This window comes from Branchiostoma lanceolatum, chromosome 12 (genome assembly GCF_035083965.1).
Source record: "Branchiostoma lanceolatum isolate klBraLanc5 chromosome 12, klBraLanc5.hap2, whole genome shotgun sequence".
Lineage (NCBI taxonomy): Eukaryota > Metazoa > Chordata > Leptocardii > Amphioxiformes > Branchiostomatidae > Branchiostoma > Branchiostoma lanceolatum.
Window position 1 is genome coordinate 15,372,515 of NC_089733.1, and position 6,957 is coordinate 15,379,471.

The window sequence follows — 6,957 nt, forward strand, 5'->3', positions numbered from 1 at the left end:
TCTTTGTACACGAGTGCTTACGTGCAGACCCTACGGTTTTAATTAAAGTCTGAAAATCATGAAGGTCTATCTACTCCACCTGAATTACCAACATCTTGGCAACAGCTCAGTGTACTTCCAAAACACTACTTCTTCCTTAGCGACTAGTCGTGTTCCAAAATGATTTGAAAGGCTTGAAAGGTTTCGCCGCAACGCTCGGAATCAGATCACAAAGCGGCGTTCTTCCGCGGCCTCGTCAGTGGGTGTCCGCCCACGTTAGTCCGCGGTAATTTGCAGTAATTTCCCTTTATCTTTCCAGCTGCTCCCTCGAGTCGGTGGTTCTGTACGTAGCGTGGCGTCTGATTGCCTTCCTAGATTGCCTTGAGTCCTAACAGAGTAGCTTCTGTAGATCTACCGCTCCGAAGATTAAAGGAAATTAGACAAAGAGACTTTAACGGGCTTTGAAGATACGGCACGATGGGTGGGGATACAAACGTACGCAACAAGATGGGATAAACTTCGTTTGGATTGAGGTTCAGTTTGGGCTTACAGAAGAGATGGTCGATCAAGACTCTTTAATTGTGAATTAACCCAGATATTTGGAGTTTTTTTTAATTCATTTTGATCGACAAGATTTGATATTTGGAGTTTATTTCATTTTTATTTGACAGGATTTTAGAGAAGGAATAGGCCTTAGGCCCCAAAAAACAGCATATTACTCCTATCGCATTCGTCTCCCGGTAACGGAAGCGTGTTTGGTAGATCAAAATGACGGTTTTACAAGAGTTTTCCATCGTTCTTCCGATCTTTGCAATATGTTCAGATTACATGTATAGCCCTATGCCCCGCCCTCGCACAAAATCCAATTACAAGGTAAGAATGAAGTTCAGCCTCTGCAATTGTTCGTCTCCATGAGGCAACTCCCAGGGTACTCACCACTGGTGCTCCGTTCATTGAAGCTCTAATTTGACGCACAACCTGGCGCCAAGCTCTTATTAATACAACTAAATCCACGCTGATTAGGACTTGATTACGAATCACTCTTTTTCTAAATTTGCTCTGATTACGTCTATGCTAATTATACGTCGGCCCGGCTACAGTAAAAAAAAAAAAAGAATGACATTATTACACCATTCATTCCCAGTTTAGAAGAGGTTAAAAACATGTAGTTTGGCTTCATTGTCTTGCTTTATTTCAAAGAGATTTTGGCACTTTTTTAACGACCCAGCATCAACTTGTTGCACAAAAGCGTCTTCATGACACATGAGGTATAATTTTAAAGGCAAATGCGCAAGATTTCCAACGATATAGCATATTATGCTTATCATTAGAAGAAGAAAAACAGCGGATATATGATGAAAGGAAATTTTGTCACTTTTTTTCGCGACCTGCTCACATTAGCAACCCTTGTGCTCAACCCATGGATGTACGACCATAACAAACAATACCGTTGTGAAGGGAAATAAACAAGCTTTCTAATGATACATAATAAAAAGTAATTGATAAAATATTCAAGGACATATGGTCGACCGAAATCATGTTTTCGAATATCTTGAATATACCTATCTATGTGCAGTTGTTACTGGCAGAGATAGCAACTATTACATTGCCACAGCATATGGCGTCGGCTGAAATATCTGCACGCGCACTTGTTTAACCAGTATAACTGCCCTTGGGCGTAACACACCAGCTAATATCTATCACAGCATGGACTCTCACCTAAAGAATATCACGGATTTCATAACACCATAAAATAACAATTATAGCAATTTATCATAAAATGTATACTGCGCGATGTGACTATAGACAGTAGCCCCTTCGTCCCCTGCTGCCGCTTCAGGGTGATACCTTCATAAATCATCCACGACTTCGGCGTCTTCCAGTTAATATAATACACCCTTGTGCTCCCCCATCATGGCTACAAGATGATAAAAGAAATTGAAGACGATCACTCAAACGACGGTGAGACCGTCAGGACTATAGATGTATAGATTGCTTACGGTACGTACAATTCCCCATCTAATCCAAGGAAAAGCGATGGTACTTGGGTTTATCTTATGGGGGATATCCGTCAAATAGTGATCTACGCAGACGATATGTATAGATGTATACGTCACGGTAGAGGGTGCGATGTGACAGAAGCGCTGATTATGCCGATAGAAATCGCGATCGGAGACCCTGTCGACTGAAGTTGCGATGAGCATGGTAGGCCTTGTGTCAGAGTTAAATTTTTTAAATTATTATTTCAAGTCAATCTATTGATCTTAAGTGGCGTCATCGAAGTTGAAAAGTTCTGACTGCCTTTTGGGAGGAGATCCACATGCACAGAAAACATCATCTGTACAGTCAGAGTCGCCGATTGCAATGGCAGACATCCCGATCACGATCTATACCTGCAGAATTGGCGATTTTGTCAGATTGCAACAGGACATATCATTTTCTTCATCCTCATGGTTTTCTAGTCGATAGTCCTGTAGGTTATCTTCGATTGATTCAGTGTAAGTCGTTGTGGTCTCCCAACATTTAATTGGTATCACAGGATGCATATTCCTAGAGCTCCTGTCACACATAGCCGACCATGGCCTCTCGACCTTCTCCAGACCATGGTTAGGACTTAAGCCCCATCACACATAGCCGACCATGTTCTCCCGACCTTCTCCAGACCATGGTTGGGAGTTAAGCGCCATCACACATAGCCGACCATGGCCTCCCGACCTTCTCCAGACCATGGTTAGGACTTAAGCCCCATCACACATAGCCGACCATGTTCTCCCGACCTTCTCCAGACCATGGTTGGGAGTTAAGCGCCATCACACATAGCCGACCATGTTCTCCCGACCTTCTCCAGACCATGGTTGGGAGTTAAGCCCCATCACACATAGCCGACCATGTTCTCCCGACCTTCTCCAGACCATGGTTGGGAGTTAAGCGCCATCACACATAGCCGACCATGGCCTCCCGACCTTCTCCAGACCATGGTTAGGACTTAAGCCCCATCACACATAGCCGACCATGTTCTCCCGACCTTCTCCAGACCATGGTTGGGAGTTAAGCGCCATCACACATAGCCGACCATGTTCTCCCGACCTTCTCCAGACCATGGTTGGGAGTTAAGCCCCATCACACATAGCCGACCATGTTCTCCCGACCTTCTCCAGACCATGGTTGGGAGTTAAGCGCCATCACACATAGCCGACCATGGCCTCCCGACCTTCTCCAGACCATGGTTAGGACTTAAGCCCCATCACACATAGCCGACCATGTTCTCCCGACCTTCTCCAGACCATGGTTGGGAGTTAAGCGCCATCACACATAGCCGACCATGTTCTCCCGACCTTCTCCAGACCATGGTTGGGAGTTAAGCCCCATCACACATAGCCGACCATGGCCTCCCGACCCTCTCCAGACCATGGTTAGGAGTTAAGCCCCCGTCACACATAGCCGACCATGGCCTCCCGACCTTCTCCAGACCATGGTTGGGAGTTAGTCGGGAGCATTGTGATCTATGGTTAAGAGTTGGTCGGCGAGGTTGTCTACTAGTCTTTAAAAACCATGCTGGCCGACTATCGATTTTGAAAAGTCAAAGTCGATAAAGTCATATTCTGCTTGGACCCCATTAGAGGAGCGAACTTGAGCTAGAATAGGACTCGACTTTTATTGGTTTGGGGATGGTCGGCAGCAAAGCCGTGTGAAAGGCCTGAATATGTGACTGGAGCTTTTGGTCTAAGGACAGGTCCTTCCTCTTGTTATTACGATTTTTCTATGTAGCACTGTTTCAACGTCTTTTGATACGAGTTCTGTTGCATCTTTTACCTGATCTTTCCATGGAAGATCGTGATACACGGTTGTATCTTCAAGAATGGGTCTGATATTTTATAGGTTTATAGATTGCTCCCCTCTGTGGTGGGCAAAAGCTTTTACAATCTTCTTCTGATCAAGTGTCTTAGTAATGGTACTGGAATTCATATACTCTCAAGGTCGTTGAAACCCGCTCAAAGCTTTTAAGGCAGCAACTGTGTTACTTCAAGGACAACTAATACCAATCGTTTTTCTAAGGACTACTGCACTGATATCACATGTCGTTCATTACTTTAGAAGCTTCAGCTTGGGTTTCTTAAAGGCCTAGGGGGAATTGATACCATCAACATGTTTGAAGCATCTCCCAATATCGTGCGCTATTTTGGGATATGGTTTCTCTAAGATATTCATATAACATAAGGAAAACTGAATCATCAATCAATCAACCGCAGGCATCAGGGCAGATGCATGGCGGCTGCAGACATATCTCTCCAGGATGTTTTGTTTTCGGCCAGAGCTCTCCAGTCGGTTCTGCTGTGTTCGAACCCGGGACCTCTGGGTTATGGGCCAAACACGTTGCCGTCACGCGACCCCACTCCATCACAGTTCCGTTGGAGTATGTTGATATTCTGAATAGTAGTTAGTGGAGGTGAATGGCCGAGCGGACACGAGATCGAGACGTCACGGGTTCGATTCCCAGTGTTTCTGGCTAGACGTTGTGTCCTTGAGAAAGGCACTTTACATGTCTTTCCACACTAGCTCCACCCAGGTGTAAAAATGGGTACCTGACTTCTGCTGGGGAGGTAAAAGGCTAGTCTCTACCAGATTAACAACGCTGGCTATCGGGAGAATATCTGCCAGGGTTTTATTTGCAGGCTCCGTTCCTACTCGGGCGAAATGTGATTTTCACCATGGACTGACTCTATTGTCTAATTATTCTGGCGAATTCTACGATCCATTGGCCGCGCGAGGGCCTGGTGGAGGCTAGTAAAATGCAGTGGAAGGAGAAGGCTGGGCTCCGCCTTCCAATACCGTGGCGCAGATAGCGAAATAGAGGGTGCAGAACCAAGCTGCTAGGTTCTGCACGAACAACTATGACAGGGGTGCTTGTGTCAATGAAAACAGATCTACAGTGGAAGTCACTTGAAGACAGAAGAAAAATATCCAGGCTTTGCATGATGTACAAAATGACTAATAAACTTGTGGACGTACCGACTGATAATTATCTAATACCAGCCCAGAAAAGGACAAGAAATAGTCATGCCTTTAAGTACCAGAGTTATCAACCAAGGATTGATGTGTTCAAATTCGTATTTCCCGAGAACCATAGTAGAATGGAACTCGTTGTCATCAGATGCTGTAGGAACACCTTCACTAAATAGCTTCAGAGAACGATTGCAGTCAGATGTGCAAAAGTTAGGTGTGACAGGCCGTTCAGTGTAATATAACCAGCTGCTACCGCGCCGCGTGCCTGCGAAGCTGGTGCGTTACGCCGAAGGGTGGTTATACCGGCTATACAGATACAGATATAGACATAGAATACCGTGGCAAATATAACAACCAACTGCCCTTACGGCCTCAAAAAGGCTTTGGGACTACCTTCACCTTCACCTTTTAAATGATTAGTTGTTGGGTAGACCGTCTGGATTTGATTCTTTGAAAGTACTCAGAAGTGCCTATAAACCTTTTTGTACGTCTTTTAGAAGATAAAGCACCAAGATGAAGACTTGAGAGCACTGGTAGAACCATACATAATTCACATATAGAATCATTGCCCCGTTTCTTTTCTCATAACGATTATGTTCAACGCGCGTAAGCTGATACATCACTTTACATTCACTTAGAGGAATTTCCCAAGTGGACGCAGATACAAGCTTGCGTTTTTAGATTCACCACGAGGGACGTTAAATATCGATTCTAATGTCACCTGTGGCTCATAAGCAGTGAAAAGTTCATTACTTCTGACTTAGAATCTTTAATCTTAGAAAGTGTCGTGCTTCTTGTTGTAGGTGTTATGATCCGTAGTAGATAGAGCTTTCCAATTTTGCCCACGGAATCGATGAGAAATAAAGATAGCCGAAGCAGTGAAAGCTTTTACGGGGAAGAAGAGTAAAGAAGCCACCGGCAGAACATGTCTACATTTTTATTACCCTGTCCCTTGCTAACAGCAGTTAAGCATTCATTATGTTTACAAGCATTTCTTATGTTTGCTAACCCCTTAAGCACCCCAGTCGTATATTTTGAAGTGCTTTAAAAAAAATTTGATTCGAATAGGATTCATTCCCTGATTTTGTCATGAAATATCGTGCGGTTTTCAAATATTGAATTTTGTTGTTGTCCTCAATTGGTATTCTTGGAAGCATAATAACTTCAACATTATGCAATTTCTTACCATTGAATTATTTTCTTGTGGAAAAGTAAGGTGCAAAATTGTAGGAATTAGATCTAGTAACGTTAATGCAAAAGGTAGTCATTCTGATTTTATTTTTGCATAAACTATGATAATGAGAAGGGATAATTCACACTTTAACACGTCAAAATATCCCTCTTACATTAACGAAGCAATGTATGTACAATGATCACCGGAAAATGTACAAAGAAGATATGACTGAGTAAAACAAATGTGGTCCGTTTGGTGGGGTGTTTGAGGGTTAAGGAAGGTGCCAGTTATTGATGACATACCGATAAAAGAGCGCACTTCTAATACAAATCATTTTCCGTTGGGGCATTAACCTCATTTACCTTGTCTGTGATGATCTGTTTTCGGTGTCAGACGATCAGTGCGTCTGGTCTGATGGCGCGCGAGGTCTGGTTAATGTTCTCTAGGACGCTGTACCGTTGAGGCAAAAATGGGCTGACTAATTGTCTCATTAATCAACACTTGTGTGATCCTTTAAGATCCGACAGATATGAACCGCGGGGTTGGTTGAGCGCGTTGAAATGCAGAAAAAGAATTGAATCGATGAAATCTTCAATGTTGTACTCGAAACAAAACAAAAGGCTTTGACTTGACTTGACTTGACTTAGTCTTTTTCTGCTCACAGTTAGTGAGCCATTTGGTGGTCCCGATGTATATGTAGTCATTTGCAAACCACTTAATACATGTCTCTCGTTTGTGAACGGAATATCAGATATACGCTCGTTCTCATTTAAATGTACACATTTTGTAACTTCCGATAC